This window comes from Nanorana parkeri, unplaced genomic scaffold, assembly GCF_000935625.1.
Source record: "Nanorana parkeri isolate BGI_ZX_2015 unplaced genomic scaffold, ASM93562v1 scaffold13, whole genome shotgun sequence".
In the NCBI taxonomy this organism is placed as follows: domain Eukaryota; kingdom Metazoa; phylum Chordata; class Amphibia; order Anura; family Dicroglossidae; genus Nanorana; species Nanorana parkeri.
The window spans coordinates 3,660,531-3,685,264 of record NW_017306281.1 but is presented as its reverse complement, the minus strand read 5'-3'; the positions used below and the strand labels follow the sequence as shown (position 1 = coordinate 3,685,264).

At 44.1% G+C, this 24,734-nt stretch overlaps 1 protein-coding gene across 1 annotated transcript in view; it reads left to right on the top strand.

Moving 5' to 3' along the window:
- The first annotated feature begins 328 nt into the window (after positions 1 to 328).
- Positions 329 to 24,734, top strand: part of NCOR2 (nuclear receptor corepressor 2) — a 432,386-nt gene continuing 407,980 nt past the window's right edge. The window contains exon 1 of the mRNA XM_018557336.1: positions 329 to 430. The gene's annotated coding sequence lies outside the window, so the exon portion shown is untranslated. The remainder of the gene's footprint in view (positions 431 to 24,734) is intronic.

Sequence of the window (24,734 nt, the reverse complement as noted above, 5' to 3'; positions counted from 1 at the left end):
CAAGTCCAACCTATTGGAGTCTCTGTGTAAGCTTTGTGTACACAAATCAGTGTAAGGCAGAAGAAAAAGGCGTGCTGTCCCTTTAAGAGAAGCCCAGGGAGAAATGTGAAAGCTATTTGTTTGGTGTAAGCCTGGCTTGGATCGGTGCCATCAATCTCTTGCAGAATCACAGACACAGAAGGAGCCAAGCAAAGCACAATCACAAACTTGCTACTCTCCTCCAAAGCAGTACAGAGCAGAGAGAAGCAGCCAGACATCTTTAGAGCCGGCACAAGGAGGGGGGGGGGGAGAGAGAATCTGTGGATTGAGCCCGGGAACCCGCGGAAGCTGACCGAGGATCGGGGTGTATGTAGAGGGAACACTTTGATCCAGCTAGTGGCTCCAGGGCGTGCTGGAGACCGGGGTGAGAAGAGCCATCATGGATGTGGAGGTAAGGGAGAGCGGCACTGTGTTCATTTCTCATCATCGCCTTTATGTTGGGGTTTTTTTTTTATATCCTTTGCATCAGGAAACAAGTCCGATGTGATGTGTGCCGCACTGACTCCGGGGGCTGTGTGTTCCCTGCCCGGAGTTCATGGTCGCCATCGGCTGGCACGGCTTTAACCCTTTATCTGCGGGCGGGAGACACATCGGAGGCGATACATTAGGATGGTTAATGGAGGGCAGATCGGTGACAAGTCATCATTCCGGTGTCCCTCCCTGTGCGCTCAGCATTTGCTGGGAAAGTCTTGGCTGCTGCTGCTGAGCACATTGAGAACTTCTCCCCGGAGTGGCCTACAGGCACAGAGCAGCCGATGGGTCCCCCCTTCCTGTATGTAGAATGGGCCCTGGCTGGGATCAGTCCGGAGGTGAGTGAGAGCTGTGTGTGTGGTGAGTGCAGATCAATGTTGAGCAGAGGACACCGAGTGCTCAGAGAGCTGAACAGTAAGAGCAACTTTGGCAGCTGGGTGACAGGGGGAGTTGTTTCCAGTAATGACACCAGGCCTAGTGCAACTTCCCAGCCAGACTACACGTCCCAGCATGCCCTCTGCTGACAGGAAATACACATCCCAGCGTGGACTACACTTACCAGCATGCCCTCTGCTGACAGGAACTACACATCCCAGCGTGGACTACACTTCCCAGCATGCCTTCTGCTGACATGGGCTACACTTCCCAGTATGGACTACACATTCCAGCATGTCCTTACCTGACATGGACTACACATCCCAGCATGTCTTCTGCTGACATGGAGTACACATTCCACCATGTTCTTTCTTGACATGGACTATACTTTTCAGCATGGACTACACATCCCATGATGCCTTCTGCTGACATGGACTACACTTCCCAGTATGGACTACACATTTCAACATGTCCTCTCCTGACATGGACTACATATCCCACCATGCCTTCTGCTGACATGGACTACACTTCCCAGTATGGACTATACATCCCAGCATGTCCTCTCCTGACATGAACTACACATTCCAGCATGCCTTCTCATAATATGGACTACACATCCCAGCATGCCCTCTGCTGACATGGACTACACTTCCCAGTATGGTCTACACATTCCAGCATGCCCTCTGCTGACATGGACTACACTTCCCAGTATGGTCTACACATTCCAGCATGCCCTCTGCTGACATGGACTACACTTCCCAGTATGGTCTACACATTCCAGCATGCCTTCTGCTGACATGGACTACACTGCCCAGCATGGTCTACACATCCCAGCATGGTCTACACATCCCAGCATTTCTTCTTCTGACATGGACTACACATTCCAGTATGGCTTACACATCCGATTATGCCCTCTACTGACATGGACTACAATTCCTGGTATGGACTACACATTCCAGCATGCCTGCTGCTGACATGGACTACACATCCCAGCATTGATTGTACATCCCAGAATGCCTTTTGCTGACATGGGCTAAACATTACAAGTCATCATTCCGGTGTCCCTCCCTGTGCGCTCAGCATTTGCTGGGAAAGTCTTGGCTGCTGCTGCTGAGCACATTGAGAACTTCTCCCCGGAGTGGCCTACAGGCACAGAGCAGCCGATGGGTCCCCCCTTCCTGTATGTAGAATGGGCCCTGGCTGGGATCAGTCCGGAGGTGAGTGAGAGCTGTGTGTGTGGTGAGTGCAGATCAATGTTGAGCAGAGGACACCGAGTGCTCAGAGAGCTGAACAGTAAGAGCAACTTTGGCAGCTGGGTGACAGGGGGAGTTGTTTCCAGTAATGACACCAGGCCTAGTGCAACTTCCCAGCCAGACTACACGTCCCAGCATGCCCTCTGCTGACAGGAAATACACATCCCAGCGTGGACTACACTTACCAGCATGCCCTCTGCTGACAGGAACTACACATCCCAGCGTGGACTACACTTCCCAGCATGCCTTCTGCTGACATGGGCTACACTTCCCAGTATGGACTACACATTCCAGCATGTCCTTACCTGACATGGACTACACATCCCAGCATGTCTTCTGCTGACATGGAGTACACATTCCACCATGTTCTTTCTTGACATGGACTATACTTTTCAGCATGGACTACACATCCCATGATGCCTTCTGCTGACATGGACTACACTTCCCAGTATGGACTACACATTTCAACATGTCCTCTCCTGACATGGACTACATATCCCACCATGCCTTCTGCTGACATGGACTACACTTCCCAGTATGGACTATACATCCCAGCATGTCCTCTCCTGACATGAACTACACATTCCAGCATGCCTTCTCATAATATGGACTACACATCCCAGCATGCCCTCTGCTGACATGGACTACACTTCCCAGTATGGTCTACACATTCCAGCATGCCCTCTGCTGACATGGACTACACTTCCCAGTATGGTCTACACATTCCAGCATGCCTTCTGCTGACATGGACTATACTGCCCAGCATGGTCTACACATCCCAGCATGGTCTACACATCCCAGCATTTCTTCTTCTGACATGGACTACACATTCCAGTATGGCTTACACATCCGATTATGCCCTCTACTGACATGGACTACAATTCCTGGTATGGACTACACATTCCAGCATGCCTGCTGCTGACATGGACTACACATCCCAGCATTGATTGTACATCCCAGAATGCCTTTTGCTGACATGGGCTAAACATCCCAGCATGGATTGCACATTCAACATGTGCTGCTGACATGGACTACACATCTCAACATGGATTACACATCCCAGCAAGCCCTCTGCTGACATAGACTACACGTCTCAACATGGATTGCACATCCCAACATACCCTCTGCTGACGTGGACTACACATACCAGCATGCCCTCTTCTGACATGGACTACACATCACAACATTGATCCCTGCATATCTTCTACCAACATGGACTACATATCCTGGCATTCCCTCTGCTGACATGGACTACATATCTCAGCATGCCTTCTGCTTACATGGACTACACATCCTAGCATCCCCTCTGTCAACATGGAATACAAATCCCAGCATGCCGTCTGCTGTCATGGACGAAACATCACAACATGACCTCTACTGACATGGACTACCCATCCCAATGTACCTTCTACTGACATGGAGTGCACATCCCAATGTGCCTTCTACTGACATGGACTACACATCCCAATGTGCCTTCTACTGACATGGACTACACATCCCAATGTGCCTTCTACTGACATGGACTGCACATCCCAATGTGCCTTCTACTGACATGGACTACCCATCCCAATGTGCCTTCTACTGACATGGACTACCCATCCCAATGTGCCTTCTACTGACATGGACTACCCATCCCAATGTGCCTTCTACTGACATGGACTACCCATCCCAATGTACCTTCTACTGACATGGAGTGCACATCCCAATTTGCCTTCTACTAACATGGACTACCCATCCCAATGTGCCTTCTACTGACATGGACTACCCATCCCAATGTGCCTTCTACTGACATGGACTACCCATCCCAATGTGCCTTCTACTGACATGGACTACCCATCCCAATGTGCCTTCTACTGACATGGACTACCCATCCCAATGTGCCTTCTACTGACATGGACTACACATCCCAATGTGCCTTCTACTGACATGGACTACCCATCCCAATGTGCCTTCTACTAACATGGACTACCCATCCCAATGTACCTTCTACTGACATGGAGTGCACATCCCAATTTGCCTTCTACTAACATGGACTACCCATCCCAATGTGCCTTCTACTGACATGGACTACACATCCCAATTTGCCTTCTACTGACATGGACTACCCATCCCAATGTGCCTGCTACTGACATGGAGTGCACATCCCAATTTGCCTTCTACTGACATGGACTACCCATCCCAATGTGCCTGCTACTGACATGGAGTGCACATCCCAATTTGCCTTCTACTGACATGGACTACCCATCCCAATGTGCCTGCTACTGACATGGAGTGCACATCCCAATTTGCCTTCTACTGACATGGAGTGCACATCCCGACATGCCACCTGCTGACATGGAGTGCACATCCCGGCATGCCACCTGCTGACATGGACTACACATCCCGGCATGCCACCTGCTGACAGGGACTACACATCCCGGCATGCCACCTGCTGACATGGACTACACATCCCGGCATGCCACCTGCTGACAGGGACTACACATCTCAATGTGCCCCCCTGCTGACATGGAATGCCAGAATGTGCAGTTCTGCATTATTTTTAATGGTAGGGTTTGTTTGTTTGCTGAGCCAGCAGTTGTTCGCTCACCACCATACTGTCTTTAAGATTGAGCTCCAGGAAAAAACACAAAACTCCCTTGCAGCAGCACTGCAAGTGTTAAATGCTTGTGTAGGTCTAGGGTACCTGGGGAAAACTACTTTTACTTACCTGATTCCCACTCCAGCATGCTCCAAGACTGGCCCCTGCAGCTTCTCCCCCCTATGCTCCAGCACACGGAGGCCCAGTGACGACATCAAGTGCAATATAGTGCCCATAGCCCAGCATTATACAGGTGAAACTCGAATAATTAGAATATCGTGCAAAGTTCATTTATTTCACTAATGCAACTTAAAAGGTGAAACTAATATATGAGATAGACTCATTACATGCAAAGCAAGATAGTTCAAGCCGTGATTTGTCATAATTGTGATGATTATGGCTTACAGCTCATGAAAACCCCAAGAACCCCAAATCCACAACCTCAAAAAAGTAGATTATTACATGCAATCAATAAAACAAGGATTGTACATAGAACAATATCGCACCTCTGAAAAGTACAAGCATGCATATATACTCAGTACTTGGTTTGGGCCCCTTTTGCAGCACTTACTGCAATTACTTTTGCACGATATTCAAATTATTCGAGTTTCACCTGTATGTGAGGACGCTGGGCAACAGTTCACAAGCCAGAGCATAGGGGAGACACTGACTGCCAGGGGAGCGGGGATCAGGTAACTATTTTTTAATATTATTTCTATAGTTGGAGTGTTTGGAGGTGTCATTTGCCTATATTGTGCTAAAAGTTGTCCCATCTCAGGAAGTTGGTTTGTACGTGTGAAGGACCATGGAACAAAAGTGTGAACTAATGGCTGGTTCTAGAATTCCAATGGCTTTTTCCCATTATGTGCAGCTCTTTCATATAAGGCACATATGTCAAACTCAAGGCCCAGGGAGCGAATCTGGCCCACCAGGCCATTTCCTAGACTTCTACTTTCAGATCTAGGTATTAAGTGATAATCCAATGCAGAGGCAATTATGATAAAGATTAGATACATTTATATAGTCTTGCAGATACCTTTTTGAAGGCGACCATAATGTCGATGCGGCCCACGATTAAATTAAGTTTGACACCCCTGATTTAAGGGCTTCAATAAAGCCCTTTAAACATGTGAACAACAGTCTAAGTGCAGAAAAGTGGTCTGTGCCGAAAGACAATTGATTGGATAAGACTCAGGACAGTCATTGGAGATCAGGAACAGTTGGCTTCTCTTGAACTCCTCCTTCCAGTACATTTGGAGAGTTGCATTTCCTAAGCAGATCATTGAGGTTATGTTCATTCATTCCATGTCTGGAGCTGATTTTTGCTGCGATGTTAAGCGTTTCGGTGCTGTTCCCTCCTTTTTTTTTTTTTTTCAAGCTTAAAATGGGTTTTTAGGTGCAGTCCAGTGCGTTTGGATGCGTTTATGTGTTTACATGCATTCCAGACCAGAGAACATGAGACAATCAGTATTTTTTTTGGCCGGAACGGACTGGGCTGGTGTGAACAAAGCCCAGAAATCCCTTAGGGATACATTGGGGTGCTTTTTTGGTTCGGGAACAAACAGTTCTGGTCTGGGCATGATCCGGACATGGTGTGAACAAGCGGTTAGAGCTCTTTGCATACAATGGGAATCTGTTGCTAGTTTTATTCATTTTTGAAGCTCGTTGGTTTAGTTTTTACAACTATGCAAATGTCGTTTTTCACAATTGCATGTAGGTGAAGTATACGTATATTAAAATGTTATGAGTGCATATAAAATGTTCCTTTTTATTGACTTAGCTGTATTCTATGTCGCGCCCTTAAAATACGGCATCAAATATTTGGAGAATAGTTGTCATGTTAGCATAAAGTATCTTTGGGGTACAGGAATGTCTTCAATGAATTAGGATCACATGACTTGTTCCCAGCGTACTCTTTTTAACGGAATTCGTATTACTCAATAAAAGCCCAAACACAACTGGCAGTAGAGATGATCCTACCTGGGTAAGGGATTTCTGTTGGTTCACATTGTAACATGGTGGTAGTGATGTACCCCCACTGTAGGATAAAGGCTTATTAGTCATTGACTCTGACCTGCATGGCCCATGTACATTAAGGGCCTGTTCACACGACGTGCGTTTTCTGTGCTGACCTGATCCGTACGCTCCTGCACTAAAAATGCATCCCAGTGTATCCCTATGTGTTTTGTGGGCTACAGTTCTCACGTGCGCAGTCCGTTCAGGTTACGACAGAAAAAATATTGCATGTCACATTTTGTATGGTCAGGAAACGGTCCGGAAACGCAAAACACGGCAAAAACACACTGCACTGCAGATAACATACTGACAGCCCCACTATAGCAAAAAATATATTTTTTTTAAATTGGAACGCATCAAAAACACGGCAAAACACATAGCACCGCGTCTGCAGATCCGCAACTGATCAGGACCTGAAAATCATGTGAACAGGCCCTAAAAGAGTTGTCCCAGCACATCCTGACCTGTTATACCATCAGCATTGTAATAGGAATACATACGAGAGTTGTTTTTGATAATGCAAATCAAAGCTTACTTGAAAAAAATCCCTTTTATGTAGTGAGTGTTGCCTTCTGTCTGCCCATCACTTTCAACATCTTCCTGTATTCCCAGTGTGCTTTGCATCTCTTTTCCTGCTGCTTAATGTGATGCAATCTCAATTCCTCAAGACTACATATCCCATCATGCCAAGAAGCAATGATATTACATTGTGGGAAGTTCAGACACTGAGTTGTAGTTCAGACGGTAGGCTTAGTTAGAGCGGTGACACAAGGAAGTGCATATTCCCAGAAATTGTGTCAGTGCATTGAGGAAGTACATCCTATGGTCATCTTTCTAGATCGATATGAATATTAGGAGTGGGATAGAGTTCAATATAGAAATACATATTTAGTTTTGGGTTTTGTCCATGGATTATTTCTTGAGAACCCTCTATTGTCTCTTTGTGTATATTATACTAGGAGGGATATTTCAAATTGTTGAATCTCCTGATAGACCGGATTTATCTAAAATATGTATTCATTTGATGTGACTGACTGTACTGTTGTCTGGATACACCTTTACTGGGATGACATCACTGTTCTGCTAGTGAATACATGACTTCTTCCCAGCTAGAGATACATTTCACATACACTGAGTGGCCAGATTATTATGACCACCCCATCATTGGGCCACGAGATAACTCCACGAGATGACTTTGATGGGCCGCCTCGTGACTCCACGAGATGTTGAAAGGTGATGCGAGGAATGTGACACTGCACTGTTGCCCTTCTGTTGTCTTGTACCAGTCTTGCCACTCTCCGTTCTGCCCTAACATTGACTAGTCGCTGACGGCCACAATTCTCACGTTCAGACCCAGATTTTCGGCTGACGGTCCAGTCTTTAAACACTTTAACAACAGCTGCTCTTGAACATTTAACGAATTCTGCTGTTTTGCTGATACTCGCTCCATGGCTCCGAGCGCCAACAATCATCCCACATTCAAAGGCTGTTAAATCACGTTGTTTCCCCATATCTTCAGAAAACATCACTTCTACTGTCGTGGTAAACAACCTGCTTCCCTATTTATAATGGCCTGGCCCTCTAGCAACTTCAGCGCAAAATTATAGCTAATTTGCCTACAAACGTCAGGTGGTCATAATAATCTTGCCACTCAGTGTATATATACTGTATATCCTTTGGCTTTCCTGTCTCCATGTGCTTCACTTCTATGCTCAAATGCCTACAGGCTTGAAATCAATTCAATAGTCTTGTGATTGTGTACAAGGGTCAATATTTGTGTTTTTTTTTGTTTTAGCAATATTTTACCTCGGCAGATAGACAGCTTGTTCCTGTTCTATGCTTCTACTAGTGTATGATATATCGAGTGTTAAAGACTCTTGTGTAGTGTGTGAATTACTGGAAGGACTATTTATGATGTCACTTCAAGTTGTTTGTATAGCTTTGGAATTCCTGAGAAATGACTACATGGAGAGGTTATAGACAGATGGGAGCAAACCGTGAAAGTAGCCAGTAGTAGTATTTTTAAGGGCGCATTATCTCATATTTTTGGTGCCTTGGCAAATTTTGCGTTGTGTTGCCAACTCCTTTTTATTGGCGTTTGTCTACAGACCCAAAAATGTACGTACCGTGATAACACTGAACTTGAAGGGCTTATTAATACTGTGCCTTGCGTTAAGGCTTTTTGAATAGGCTGACAGTGTCCCTTTTAAAGCAGATCTCTGGTTACAAATGCTATTAACCCTTGCAGTGGGGCTAGCCCCGCAGTGCAAGGGTTAAGTGCTCGTTTTTGCCAAGTGTCAAAATTACAAAAAAGTTATACTCACCTGATCCTCTGAGCCGGTTTACTCTTAGACCGGTCTTTGGAGTCTCTCTCCCCCCTCTGCTGCAGAGGTCTTAAGTCCCTGAGTCATCACATTCTATAATAGGAGGGGAATTTATCAAAACTGGAGCAGCTGTGCACGGCAACCAATCAGCTTCTCTTTTTCATTTTAATATCTTAACTGAAGAGAGAAGCTGATAGGTTGCCATGGGCAACTGCTCCAAATGTTGTCTGCTGCAGTTTTGATAAATTCCCACAGTGTATAGGATGTGGGGGTGCCAAGGGACATACCATCGCTGCAGTGTAGGAAGAAAGAGGCTGTCACAGCTGGCCAGCTCGGAGGATCGGGTGAGTATAACTTTGTTATTTTTGGCCCTAGGCAAAAATGATCACTTAACCTTTGCAGTGCAGGGGTAGGCCCCATTGCAAAGGGTAGTAAAACTATGCTCCTTGGCTTTAGCTAGTGGCCCAAATGCTTGGTGAATTTAGAATCCTCACTGCAGAATAAACAGCACCCATAGTGTGAATGAACTGTTATTGTAGTTGTACATTGGGGGGCCATTCTAAATCTGCATTACCCCATTGCACAGATCTGAATAGGCCTTCTAGCTGCAAAGGTGAAGGTATCATTGGGGCTTGTTCACACCGAATGCATTGCGTTCCAGAGCGGTAGCTGCTGGAAGGCACTGCAATCCCTTTCAAAACTTCCCCCTGCGTTCTGGGGCGGGAGGGGCCGAGACGGTGCATTGAATTCAATGTCACCGCTTCCCCCCCTGCGTTCCGTTCCACTGCAAATGCGAAAAATAGAGCAAGCAGCCTTTTTTTGCGTTTGCAATGGAACAGAACGCAGGCAAAGTTTTGCCACGCGTCGGATCGCACTTCGGGCGGGGGTGAAAGTGGTGCCATTGAATTAAATGCACCGCCACACCCCCTCTCGCCCCAGAACGCAGGGGAAAATTTTGTGAGGGATTGCGGTGTATTCCAGCAGCTGCCGCTCTGGAAAGCACCGCATTCGGTGTGAACAAGCCATAATGGGCAGCTTCTAAAAACACAAGAAGCATACTTTGTTTTGAAAACAGATGGTGGGGCACATACTCTGCAGATAGAACCAAGTCTGGGTTCTGCATATGGGAACTCCTGTCCTATAAAATAATGAAATGGAAATGTTACAACCACAACAAATCCCATTCCTTGTTTGCAAGCCTACGTTGGATGCAGATGGAATCTGTTTGCGATGGGCAACATACAAACTTTTTGAATGCGAGGGTTAAAGTGCACTCATAGTTAACAGACAAAGCTTATAGAAACGTTTGTGGCGGTAAATTTCGCCGATGGAAAAATGATATTGTTTTATTGAAATTACCATCTGTGTGCAGCAAAATGGAAATGTTCATAATAGATTTTGTTTCATCGCCGAAAGCCATGTCCTCTGCGATGCTGTCCCTATTCGGGAACACCAAGTGCTTTGTTAATTAACAGGTTAGATTTTTGATTACACCGGAGACACTCTGTACCATTTTCTGTGTAATGGAATCAAGGCTTACCTTGCTGGGAATTCATCCAGTGTGGAGATGAATCCGGACTCTTAGAGCAGCAAGGAGAATTGCCAAAGATGCTATCTGAGTGACCTGCATCTTAAACACGAGCTGTCAGCATTTTTGTGCAAAAGTCATTTGACTTTTTCAGATGCTGCTTTAGGCCGCAGCTGACTTTGGTGTGAAAACATCTGTCTGCAATGTCATGACAATAGAAAAATGTCAGGCTGTACCGTTTCACATAGTGACATATTAAAAGCAGGCCAAATGAAGCTTCTGTGGGAAGATGTTGCTGACCTGTGTGTACACAGAGCAGAGTTGGAGTTACATCTGGGTGTGTGTTTTACTTGGCATCGCTATAATTACCAGTCATGGCAAGGTTGTCTTTTTGTTGAGATGGCCATAGATTGTTTGTATGTTAACGCACAACTCCAGCTTCCCAGAATTTTCTCCTACGTTCAGGTTAGAGTAGGAAGGGTCAGAACCTGGCCAAAGTATAGCTTTGCAGGCTCCTTTTTTGTCTTCTTGATGGGGCTTTGTCACCTAGTGAGTCACTGACCTAGGACAAGCACAAATCCAGTGAATTCTGAACTACCATTCTGTATGTGTGTGCCAGGTCAGTGAAACCAGGATCAGGAGGATCTACAATTGTCTTTGGTGTGAGCACTGAAGGCTACATGTCAAAAGAGGAAAAATGGTGCCTCTCGTGTTTCTGTAATTATAGGGGCGGTTTATAGCAGGATTGGGCAAACCTAAGGAGCCAGGTAGCCAATACTACTTAAAAAAAGACAGCTGGCACCTAACTTTTGAGGTTTTCTTTAGTTGTTGTCAACGGAGCTAACTCCTAAAAAAAATCCTGCTGGCTCCTGGATTGGACAGACTGGCTTCTGAATTCTATATTGATTTGTCCACCCCTGGTTTATAGCTCTCTCCACAGTAAGGAGTTGCATGCAACATTTCTATCTATTGGTCTTGACCCTCATTCTTTACCTTTTTTCTATATACTAGGTGTCCCTAAATGGCGGTCTAGATCTTGAATTTTAATTCAATACGCCCGCTATATACTAATAGAATGGCTTGATGAATCCCAGGAGTCAGGTAGCAAATGCTCCCAAAAAATTACAGCTGGCGCTTAACCTTTGGGGTTCTCTCTACTGGTCTATGGAGTTGGCTCCTAAAATAAAATCTTGCTGGCTCCTGGATTGGACAGACTGGTACCTGATCCCATATTAATTTGTCCACCTCTGCTAATAGTCAACTCAGACCATAAATATGGATATTAGCTGTGTTAAACTCTCAGGCTACGTTCACACCTAGGCGACACCCCACCACTCGGCAATCGTTCACACCTAGGCAACACCTCACCGCGCAGTCAGGAGTCGCCAGGGTGTGAACCGATCGCACTGTGGGTGCCATTATTTGCTAATGGCACCCCAGATTGCGCGGTTTCCCGCTGCGATTCCGCCCGTGCTTCCTAAAACAGCTGAGAGTCGTGTATCGCAAAAAAAAAAGGTACTTGAATTGAACGTGAATATTGCACTAAAAGCAAATGTACTAAAAGCAAATATATTTTATCTTTGAGTGGGCTATTTATTTTTATCATATTTTTGGTTAAGGTTCTGTTTTATTATGGTCTGCTCTTTCAACCCTCTCTCTCGATCCGCGTGATATCGCACAAAACAGAGATTTGCATTCAAGTCTATGAAAGCTGTTCACACCTTTTGTGTTTTGTCGCACGATAGAAATCAACTGTCCTGCAAAAAGGTGCAGGAGCTATTTTCGGTGGTTGTCGTGTGGTTTGGGTCCCAGAGACACCTCTATGCATTGAAAACCGTGCAGTTTTCAAAGCACAGTCCCGCAAACAAAAACGCGCAATAGCGCGAAAACGGCTAAACGGGTGTGAACCTAGCCTGACAGTTGGGATACACAGCAAGTATCTGGCTAGGTTCACACCTAGGCGACACCTCACTGCGCGGCAATCGTGCACGATTCCGCACAGATTGCCGCACGGTTAGGAGTCGCCAAAGTGTGAACTGATTGCGCTGTGGGTGCCGTTATTTTCTAATGGCATCCCAGTCGCAGTGGGCGGATCGGGCAGTTTCCCGCAGCTTCCGAACACGATTGCGGCTAAAACAGCCGCGCTTTGTGTATCGCAAGGGAAGGTACTTGTACCTTTTTTTGTGCGATTGTCGCGTGGATGTCACCCCATTGAAATCAATGGGGCCGCACGGCAATCACTGCCTGCATTGTGCAGGAGCGCACGACACCCGGGACGTGTGTCCCGGGTGTCGTACGGTGTAGTGCAGGTGTGAACCTAGCATTTGTATTTATGGATTGAAATGACTATTAGTAAGTGGCATACGGTAGGGAATAGGCTATGGTAAAAAGTTTTTATGATGTTTTACATGCTGGTGGGCCAGCTTTTTACGTGCAGCTGGCCTACCAGATAGATACCCAGGCCCACTGTTGTAAAATAGTAACATTGTATACATTGGTCTAGGTCAGTGGTTCTCAACCTGTGTAACCTCAGGACCCACATTTGTCCTCTGTCATTAAGTCGTGACCCAAGTCACACTGCAATGGAATGCTCGACAGTGTGGGCTGCTGTACTGTGACGGAGCTCACTCCCATATGTGCATCGCTTTTACAGCTCCCATGTGTGCCGGTAGAGGTGCCGGGAGCCAGAATGTGATGTCACTCTGGTCCAGGCACCTCTACCTGACATGCGAGGGAGCTGTAAGCAATGCACGTATGGCTGGAGCTCCCTCGCGGCAGTACCCTCAGCCCATCCCAAGTCGGCACTCGGTGCCGGGCAGCGTATTTTAAATGGCTGCTTGGTGTGAGAATGGACAGCGCTGCGCTAGGGGTAGGCTGAGGAGCCTCTCACCTAGAAAAGAGGAAGGCATGCAGCAACCCACTGAACACGGGGTCGCGACCCACTTTTAGGTCACGACCCACCAGTTGAGAACCAAGGGTCTAGGTGAATGGTTCCTTTTTATTTAAGAACATTTCTCTGTTGCCCATGGCAGCCACATTGTCCTATTAGTGAAGGACACTATGATGAAGGCCATTATGGACATAACCACCCGGCTCTGTTCAACATTCCAGCTGCACTTCTGAAGCTCTTGTGAAAGTTCTCTCAGTGTGTTTGGTTTTGATAGAGGCCATAAATGACATCAAAGGCAGATGACTTTTCCGTTTTTATTTTAGACACTTTACACTGAAATATGAACTTGACGTCATGCAGCAGAGCCTGGAAGGCGCAAAGCTTCCTCCGGCAGGCCTGGAGTTAAACATTTACAAGCCTTCTCTTGGAATGTATATCTAGTTGTGTCTGCCTCTCTTGACATCTGATACTGAGCACTTTGCATATCAATCTCCTTACACCAGCACTTGTGCTTATTGAGATGATCTTCCCCCGCCTTCTGAAATCTATCAGTGCCTTTTTCATTACGCCTAATTCAGATTTGACTAGATAAGATCCGCTTGACACGTAGGTCTTACCTATCTTCCTACTTTTCAGACACGTTTTGAATATATAGACAGTATTTGATGTACTTTGGAAAAGAATGCTCTGCGGAATGCCTGCCTTTGTCAATCACTTTATTTGTTGTGTATTCATCCTGTTAAAATATTGCATCGCTGATGTGTTCCTTTTTCAGCCACCAGCCGAAATAACCGCTTCAGAACACTTAATAATAATAATACGGGGCTTCACATTTCCGACCTGTGTTTTGATGCATTTTAGAAGTGTGAAGGGGGGGTTCACAATTGTTCACATAAATGACAAAATGTAAATGTTTATTGCCGTAATATCATGCATGCTGAACCATAACGTTCTACAATTACTGGCACTCTGTAATGAGCTCTCTCAGTATGTTGTGTTGTTATAAAGAACTGCTTTCAGCATTGCTCAGCTCTGAGGATATTTATGTAGCCCTGAATTAATAGACCATTGATATGAACATGTGATCTTTTATACTTCCTGCTAATGAATTGTTTTATGCGGCTGGGTTTCTGGGAGATGTGCTAATGTCATGCAAATGCTACAAAACCCATTACCATAGGTGCTTTGGAAGCTGACTTTAATCTGGTTAATATCTGGTTCTATAATGGTTTCTTTTTAAGTGAGAAAAAAGCTATAATATTCCTTTATTTTAATACATAGCGTATGGTATGATATCTGGTATGATATTTGGCTGTACCCACCACTCTCCTCAGGGCTTGTTCACATCAAATGCAGAGCAGATCTGCTCACGTTTGTGCACACGCATACATATGCGTTTTGACACGCTCCAGTGAGGTTTTTTTTTTGCCTAAAATGGTCTTTCAGTGCGTTCCAGGGCCTTGTAGAGCAGGAAAAATATGGCTCGCTGCTGTTTTTCCACATGCTCTGGAACTGAACGCTGCGGTGTGAACTAGAGCCCAAAATACAATTGGAATACATTGGATGCGTTTTTGATGCGTTCTATTTGGTGTTTCGCATTTGGTGTGAACAAGCCCTTAGGACTGTCACCGATGCCCATGTACTATCTACTGATCTATGGGAACTGTTTAAAAAAGTTGTTGGCCTCCGTGACTGATAAGTTAAGATCTCTTTCCATTTTTCTCTATTTTTAGGTGGCTCTCATAATCACAGTTGTCGCCTAGCGCTGTTGTAAATTGTTAAAACTAGATTGAAAATCAAAACCTGTTATCATTATCCCAGTAAGGTCACGACGGGAACCATATTGCGTCTTAATTATAAAACTGTTTGGCCGCAGAAACGGAGGTGTGTTTATTTTAAACCACTAGACACCTTCAACTATTGCAGGCTAGAAGTTGAAACCCAACATATTGGACCATGAGCAATGCATCTGCATTTTCTCTCTGTATTTGTTTCATATACATAGGGATGCAACCAACTAATCGATCAATCGATGATAATCGATTATGATAATAGGTGTCAACTATTCTCATGAATTAGTTGGTTGCATGCCTTAGCTCTCTCCTGCTATTGTAATTTGAAATGGTCAACAGCAGGCTGGCTATTGCACCAGGCCAGGCCACTACCTGCTGTATTTACATTCAGCTGCTGTCTGCGGAATCTTACCACTGGCAGCTGTCAGTTATTCAAGTGCCATGTGCTTACAATACAATTACAAATTAATAATAACAATAAAAGGTGGGAAATGTAATTTTTGTTTTCGTTATGACAAATTCTGCTGCAGGAGGTGCGTTTAGTGCCATTAATTTCAATGGCACCCCAAATGGGCCTCCCACCCACAGTGTCATCGCCCGCACTGGAACACATGGTATCGCAATGCCGTGCATTCCAGTGCAGTGCTATTGCAAAAATTGTGCATGCAGTTTTATTCTGAAGTAAACTTTTTTTTTTTTAATAGCACATTGCATTAGGAAATGTCATTTTAAATTAAGGATGGTATTTATTTAATTTTTGTTATCCGATTAATCGGCCAACTAATCGATTTATGAAAATAATTACTAGTTGCAGCCCTAATATACATTTTACACAGGAAGATTCTAATCCAGAGTAGTGCTATTGATGTGCATGACATGGACTTTTCTAGTTTGGGGTCTTTTATAACCCCTTCTAACATGTCTCTTCTGCTTCATATTTTTGGCACAAATGGAAAAAATAGGTCAGAGAGAGGAATTCTACGTTCATTCTGCATTGTCATAGGTTGTAATAGATCTCCACTGATATCAGTTTGAGACAGAGATAGGAAAAACGAGTGGAAAAAGCACTGCATGATGCACTTTTCTCTGATGCTTCTGCTTTTTGCTCAGCGTGACATCACCATCGCTGTGTGAAGACCAAAACTGTACTTTTCTCTAGAACTGCTTCTCTGTGGAGGCCAATATAATGTCTTGTGCTGCTGGATGTCCGAGCCCTAACTTGGGCCATTCAGTAGAAACCAACTTCTCATAAATATTGGTAATGGGAATCATTGATCATATAATTACACCTGGATTCGAATGACATGTTTCATTATGTATTCTGTTTATAGCTTTTACCAGTAATAGCAAGGGAAAAGACGTCCGGAAAATATTTCTCAACATGGAAAAATCGTATTCAGCTCTTTGTAACTATCAACATTGAACATGTAAAGCTGATAGCTTATCAAAATGTTCCTTTAAGGAGAACTATGAGGTGAGCGCTTTTCACTCACCTCAGTTCTAGCCGACCTGTGACAATGAAACTGTCACAGGTCGGCTCAGTAGATCGGGAGGTGAGCGAACACATACCGGCGTTCGCTCACCTCTCAATCCTGTCACGGCTGGCGGAAAGGATAGGGGAGGGGGCGGGTACAGCTGGCTCTGCCTCTAGATAGGCAGAGCCAGCTGTCACTCACACAGCTGGGCGGATCCAGACATAATTGTCGGGATCCGCTTCAGCTGCGGTGTCTCAGTATACCGCGAGCTGTAGCTTAAGGCGACGGGAGGACGCTAGTTTGTGTCCTCCTGTTACCCTATGGGGAAAAGCCCTGACCCCATAGTTCTCCTTTTAAAGAGAAACTACAGGGAAAAAACTTTTTTTTCATTTCCTGATTTGGAGTAGAGCCAGGAAAGTCTTAAGGCTCTGTCAAGTTTTTATTGTCTATTTCCCTGTTCAAGAGCTTTACCTTTATGTTTTGTCTTAGTGAATGCTCTCTAACATTTCACAGTTGTTAACAAAACAGTAATAAAAGGAAAATATCTGTTCTGATGACATCTGCCAAAGGTAGGAAGTTCCCTTACTTTTCAGCTTTCTAAAAGAAAGGGGGCCTCAAAGGTGTCAAGTGAACAATGGAAGGTGCAAGAAGAATAAGAGCACCACACCCCTTGTATCGGAAGTCTAGGTTATTTCAATGCAGGAGTCCAAAGATAACAGAGATGATAAACCAATACGTTTCAGAGGTTATAAGCTTCTCTATTCATCAGGGTTCAAATTGCATGAATCTTTATTGTTAATAAAAAGCTAAATGAACTCTGGGCTAAATTGGCTCTCTTATCTAAAATCATGCTAGAGCAGCTAGTTGTGAAAGAGCCAGCTGTTGAAGCATGCCTTTGGATTAAATGACTCAACATATATTTCAGAGTTCATTTAACCCTGTGTTTACAACCAGGAGTGCAACAAAACCAGCGATTTGAGCCCTGAGGATTGAGGGAACCTTTAACCCCTGAAAAGCATTGGCTTGTCTTTGTTATCTTTGGACCATGATATAAATACACTTGGACTCCTATACATTTGGTGCAGCAATAAAAACCTGACAGAGGTGCATCATTCAGAATATGCATAGTAAAACATAGGAAGGATCCACATTGCAGATACATTGTAAATAGATTGTGGATGAGACAGTTACATGCTAAGAGTTTAGAAACGGGAATGACCTTAATTGTCCTAGGCTTTTTAAAGCCAAATGAGGTCACAAGAGACCTTCGGAGGATTGATTAGGGCATACAGTGAGGAGAAAATGAGTATAGGTGTTTGTTGTGTGTTTATATATAGAATCACATCATCTAGGGGAATATCACAGGAGCATTAGAGCTCATCAAAAAACAAAAACCAGAGCAGAAGGCATTTCAAAAATTAGTGGCCAAGGCAACCGGTTAAATATTTGCTTTCACGTGCTTACCAGCTTTAGGAAATATAACATGCATATGACTGATGCAAAAGCTTCAATGCATGGAGAAATATATGTGTTTTATAAGGTTAGTGCGCTTTTTAAAAGGTTAAATGTTTTTAGCAAACCTTTTATTAAAATGCATTTTTTTTTGCATTGAAACCTATTTTTAGGGCCTTGTTTATATGTGCTGCTATGGTTGATTTGCTAACAATGGCTCCTGTTGACTTATCCCTGCCCACCTACTTGTCTCATTTGGGAGGGATGTTGGTTCTGTGTTCAGACTGAAAGCTATTCACTATAAGCATGTACTTCCCTTTCACTAAGGCCCGGTTCACACCGGGGCGTTTTGTAGCGCATTCCTACGCTCTGGAAAACAGCCAGGGGATACAGCCAGGTAGCCCTCGGAAACGCGGCAAAACGCGCGGTACGAAATGCGCATATTTGATACGCCTAGGTGTGAACCCAGCCTTAGGCCTGGTTCATATTGGCGGCAAAGCTGTGCAGTTGATGTGCTGTTTCACCCCCACCCCAGCCACCTGCTGCAATAGTAGCACTGGGGCCAAGCAGTGCTGTATACATTGCCGCGATTCTTTGCGTAAAAAAACGCAATATTCTTTGCATGTGAAATTTCACCACATTCACCAAGCTAGAGGAAAACATCCCCTGCAAAGTGCAAATTACCCTTACAATGTGAACAGCCTATTTGCCTTTAGTAAATCAACCCCTTGGAGTCAGTATCATCAGGAGCCATGGTCATATTAGGATACATGTGGGATGATCCGTGAAAAATATGTTTAGACAAGTAAAATGTAATGCATCAACATTTCTGGAAAATCATTTTCACACCTGTACCATTTTGAAAAGCGCACTTATCCTTTAAGAACATTCCATGTGAAAGTTATTTTTGGGCTGATTTTAGAGCTTGAATGTTTAACATTTAACCCCTTCACGACTGCCGACGTACAGTGTACGTCGCCAGCATCGGGGCTGTTTAAACAGACTCCCAGAGCTGTCAGTTCTTGGCTCCTGAAGCCCAGCTATAAGCTATTGAAGTGCGATCTGCACTTCAATAGCTTATTTCTAGTGCAAAGGTGACACTGGGGGTCTTTTGGTCCCCCAGCATCACCTTAACCAGTTGAAGTCAGCGGTGTTACAACCCCCTTCCCATTTTTCAGTATTCAGCGCTGCGGTACTTTGACTGACATTTATTCCGTCATTCAACGCTGTACTGAAATTAATTTTATACTATTTTTTGGGGACAGACAGAGCTTTCTTTTGGTGGTATTTAATCACCACTGGGGTTTTTATTTTTTACTATAATAAGGAAAAACTTTTTTTATCTATATTTATTTATTTTTACACTTATTGTTATTGCTATTACACAGAGGGATAAAAATCCTCCTATATAATAGCAAAGGCACACTGACAGGTCCTCTTTATGGAGACATTAGGCGTCTCCAGGACCCCTAATGTCACCTGGGGACCCCAAAAGAAGCTGATGAAGCAGAGATCTGCTTCATCAGCTTCTTTTCTCTGGCTATAGCAGCCAGATGACTGACAGGTGAATGCAGATGTAATACACATCACTTCTGCATTCACAGCACAGAGGGGGATCATCAAGGAGGAAGATGCTGATCTCCCTGCCATCTTACCTCCTGACACCCTCCCGAGCCGGTCCCTGTTCCGCAGATGGGGCAGTTGATCCCGGAATTGAAGGTGAACGGGGGTGGCGGCAGCATTCGAGGGGGGCACGCAGCCGCTGATCGTGTATATGGGAAACAGCCGGTAACAGCTCTTTACATTGGACGGGTTTTTTTCTGCCCGTGCGCGCAGAAAAAAAAATGCTGCCTGGAGACTGCAACCCGCCAATGCGACTGTGCAGTCTGTCCGTTTTTTTGCAACGGGTGGAGGGCAACTGGTTAAATAGTACCTGTCACCACCATCTGCTATAAGCCCCCCTATGTGATAACAATCAAAGTAAAGTTAAAAAAAACAAAAAACTGTTTTTAAAATGAAATAAAATGAAATCTAAAAATAAAAAAATATTTGAAAGTCCCCGCCCCCGCGAGCACGCGCGTGGCCACAGAAACACGCGTCGAGTGCGCCTACGTATAAAAACGACGAACGCGCTACACATCTTGGGTATCGCCGCGCACGCCGGAGTGAGAGCATTATTTCTAGGGCCAGTATTTTTGGGTATCTCTAAATTAATGACCTGTGAGGGCTTTTAAAGCGTCGTCTATAGACGTTTTGGGGTACTGAAGTTTGTCGCCCTTTCACGGATGCACACAATTTTTAACCTGGGCATGTTGGGTGTCTATTTACTCGGTGTAACCTCATATTTTATTTAAAAAATTGGTATTTTGTGTTTTGGGGCATTTAAGTACATTTTACACGAAATTTGGGGGTTTGATAAGGGGTTGCGCTAATGTAGTGCAACATAAAAATTTGCAACTGCCAGCATTTTATTCTATAGGGTCTTGGCTTTCAGAAAATATATAATGTTTGGGGGTTTTAAGTAATTTTCAGGCCTAAAATGTGGAATATAACATGGGTGCAAAAAATGAAAAAAAAAAGAGGCCTCAGTCATGAAGGGGTTAAAAGTGAAATAATGTCTTCTCACTTTTTTAAAATATGCATTCTTTTGAAATACCTTTTACAGACTACTGCTGAAGACAAATGTTGGCATTATTTTATGTATACATTACATAATCGGAATACGTCTGCCTAACCAGCTCGGTTTGTAATGCTATTACTCAGTTAAGCAGGCAACAGGGAACATCTGCACATTTCTTTCACCATACTGGAGGTTATGTTCTTCGTTGTCTATGTGAAACCTTTGCCCCATTTATTGCTGGGGCTCCTTGCATCCTGTTTCATGCTGCTTACGCAATGTATGTAACGCAATGTATGTAACTTCACCTTCCCTCCTGAGAGTTTCACATTCACCAATCCTGGCTTGTAGTCAGAAGAGAAAGTAAGGGTGAGCACAGAATATGTCTCCCACATTGGTGACTAGGCAGACTAAATGCTATGGAGTATTTATGACACTTTGCAATCATAGACCTAAATGTCAACTCTAGGCTGATAAACATAAATGAATCATTCATAAATGAGTTACTAATAATAATAATAATAATATATAGTAATATATTTTTTAAATTTGTATTAATTTGTAGTAATTTAAGTTTAAAGAAGAACTCGGCAAACATTTTTATTAACCCTTGCAGTGAGGCTAACCCCTGCACTGCAAGGGTTAACTGCTTGTTGTTTTTGTCTAGGGTAAAAAAAAAAAAAAGTTATACACCCCTGAAGCTAGCTTGCTCTTAAGGTGCCCACACACCTTGCGATAATGGTACGATAATCGCGGGAAATCCCGCGATCGTACGATTATCGTAAGGTGTGTGGAAGCCGTGCGACCTCTACTACTGTAATGTCGCACAACTTTTATCTTAGGAACATGTTCGAGAACCAGCCGAGAATCGTACGATTTTCGGCGGGTGTGTAGCATGTTCGTAAGATAAAAGCCGGACGGGCCGATGTGCGCAAGCGCACACTGCCTGTTCAGCATTGCGGTCATCGGAAGCCCACCCCTCAGCGGGGCGGGCTTGCCATCATCGCAAGTACGATCTGCCTGTCCAAGATAGGCAGATCGTACGGTTTTTTAATTACCTTACAACCATCGCAAGACAAAAGTCTTGCAATGGTTGTAAGGTGTGTGCCCAGCATTAGATTGCCTCTCTCTCCCTCTGCTGCAGCGGTCTAAGGTCCAGTAAATCATCATGTTCTATACACTGTGCATAGACGTGAGGACGCTAAAGAATGTTCAAATGCTGCAGCGTGACTGGAGGGAGCGCTGTGACAGCTGGTTGGCTTGGAGCTTCCAGTGAGTATAACTATTATTTTTGAACCTAGACGAAAAGGAACACTTGACACAGCCTCTTGCAGTCCCTGTATAGTGGAGTTGGCGTGGGAAAAGAAGAAGAAGCAGCAGATGAAGCCAGTTGGTTTATGTAATAACAAGGAACATGCTGATGAGTAGAGAAATCAGAGTGACAGGGAAATTTAGTAGATCACTGTTCTGCTTTCACAGTCCAATCACAGGCTGGGGTGGGTCCAAGCCAGTCTAGGCTCAGAGGAAGCGGGATTGAATGATGCTGGCCATGAGCCCCAAGAACATCTTAAGGTGCGAAATCATTACCGCGGGGAAGAGATTTGCATTGACCGTGAATATTTCATCATATTGTATCTTTTAATGGGCTATTCATTTTTATCTTGAAGTTCTGCTTTAAACCTATTTTACAAAAATGCTGAGTGATGGTATTTCTTTGTTCCATAATTCTTAGCATAAAGAAGTTAAAGGCCTCATTCACACACAACGCAAGCAAAATTGTATATTGCGTATATAAACGTCTATGCGCGTATGTACGAGCGTATATCCGTATATGCGTGCACTATATGCAATCCCAGAATGCATCACTCGTAATGGAATTTTTAATGTGCTGTACGCATGTACACGCGTATAGACGCATATATGCGCGTAAACACGCGTATTTGCGCGTAAATAAGCAGAAACACGCTGCCCGGACGCATCTCTGTTCTATTCTGTTTTTGCGCATATATACGCTACGCAAATATACGGCTCTATGCGCGGCTGTGTGTATGGAGCCATTTATTTGTATATGGTACAATGCGCGCGTATACGCGCACATACGTGCGGCAGTGTGAATGAGGCCAAATACTCTCATGTTTTTCAGCCTTACACAGTAATTTACTAACGTGTCAGTGAAGCAGGAGAAAAAAATGTAGGGCAAAGTGTGTCAGTAAAAAAAAAAAATTATTTATGTTGCTGTGTATCAGTAGCATTTGACGTGGCTCTATTGTTCTGTCACATGGCAATGTAGGAGTGTATACAGTCTTTGTGTGCTAGTACCATAGAGATTCTTATTTGTTTGCACAGCCCTGCATTCACCAGTACCGGAGTGAAGGTTTGCTTAACCTGCTGTCTGTGCCTTTGACTTAAAGGGAAAGTATAGCGAGCACATTGTTTGAGGTTTTTTTTGTAGTGTTTAATTTATAGTTTTACTTTTTGTAATACTGTTACATTTTTACATGCTCGCTCTTGCATATTTTTGTTGTATTACATATAGAGATGTGTAAACTAGCCACTAGATAATTTTCTAAGATAAGATGATCTGGCTATCCTGCTTCCGATGCAGTAAATTCAGGAGAGATTGCTATGAGGGATGCACCGATACCGAGTATTTTGGCAAGTACTCGCCCAAATGCTCTCGATACTTATCCTGATACTGGAACTACCGGTGTCGGGAAGCCGGGCGTCACCATGGAGCTGGCTTCCCGGCCAATCAGGAAGCTGGGAGGCAGGTAATGACTCACCCCCTGGCTTCCTGTTTGGCCTGGAAGCCGGCTCCATGCTCTCTCGTCACTCGGTCACAGGCTCACTGGCCCTCGGCACTGCCAATCAGGAAGCCGGGCGGTGAGTCATTACCTGCCCCTGGCTTCCTGATTGGCCAGAAAGTCGTTTCTATGCTACCTCCTTAACATTACACGCCACCTGGCTTGGAGTTTATCACTGAAGGGTTCTACTATGGAACTATGGTGGCAGAAATTGGCAGAAATGCTAGAATTTTGTTGTGGTGCCACCACTACAGCCCACAGGAAATGCTGCCCAGCTGGGGATAGTTGATATATATTGCCAGATACTGTATGTTAGGAGTGATGTATATAAAATGAACATGAGACCTGGTTTGCAGGCAATGATTTCTACATGTAAATAAATATGTTGCATTAACATATCTACATTTATTAAAATGACAGAACATGTAAAACGTGAAAGCCAAACCAAAAATTTGGTAAATCTTGCAATAGTGACCTAAATATGTGCAAATACACTATAATTTGCCAGAAAAGTGGACCTAAGTAAAGATGTGTAAAAGGACAACCAAGTCACATGTGAGTATAAAGCATTAACAACATATGAACCTAGGTTTTCTGAGGAGGCGGTTAACTCTTTAGACAACTGCCCCCTCATCATTTTACATTGAATTGTGTCTTCATTGTTGTATCACGATGGTGTATGAATTTAAATCCTCTGCCATAATTTCTAGCTTATGGGTTTTTTAGACACCGTGCTAATCTTTATTAATGGTGTCATGGCTAATGGCATGGCAGGATTATGCTGGTCATACATGAGCTATACAGCAAAGATTAGAGAGTTGTTTAGGATGGCCTTCATTTGTATAATTAGCGTTCTATTAAAATGGTTGATCTGTAGCATTAATCAAAGAAATCCAGCGTAGTCGAAAATATTAATCTTCTGAGACCCTAAGGTTGCTGAAATCATTTGAAATGGTAGTAAAATGTTGTCCTCCACGAGTCAAGACTCAAAGGAAAGTGCTCCAGGAATAAATATAATTCTGACTTCTTGATTCGCAGACAAGCAGGAAAGAGTCTAATACATAATAGGTTTTATGGCATTGACCATAGGATGTTATGCCTGTATATCCAGATACAATT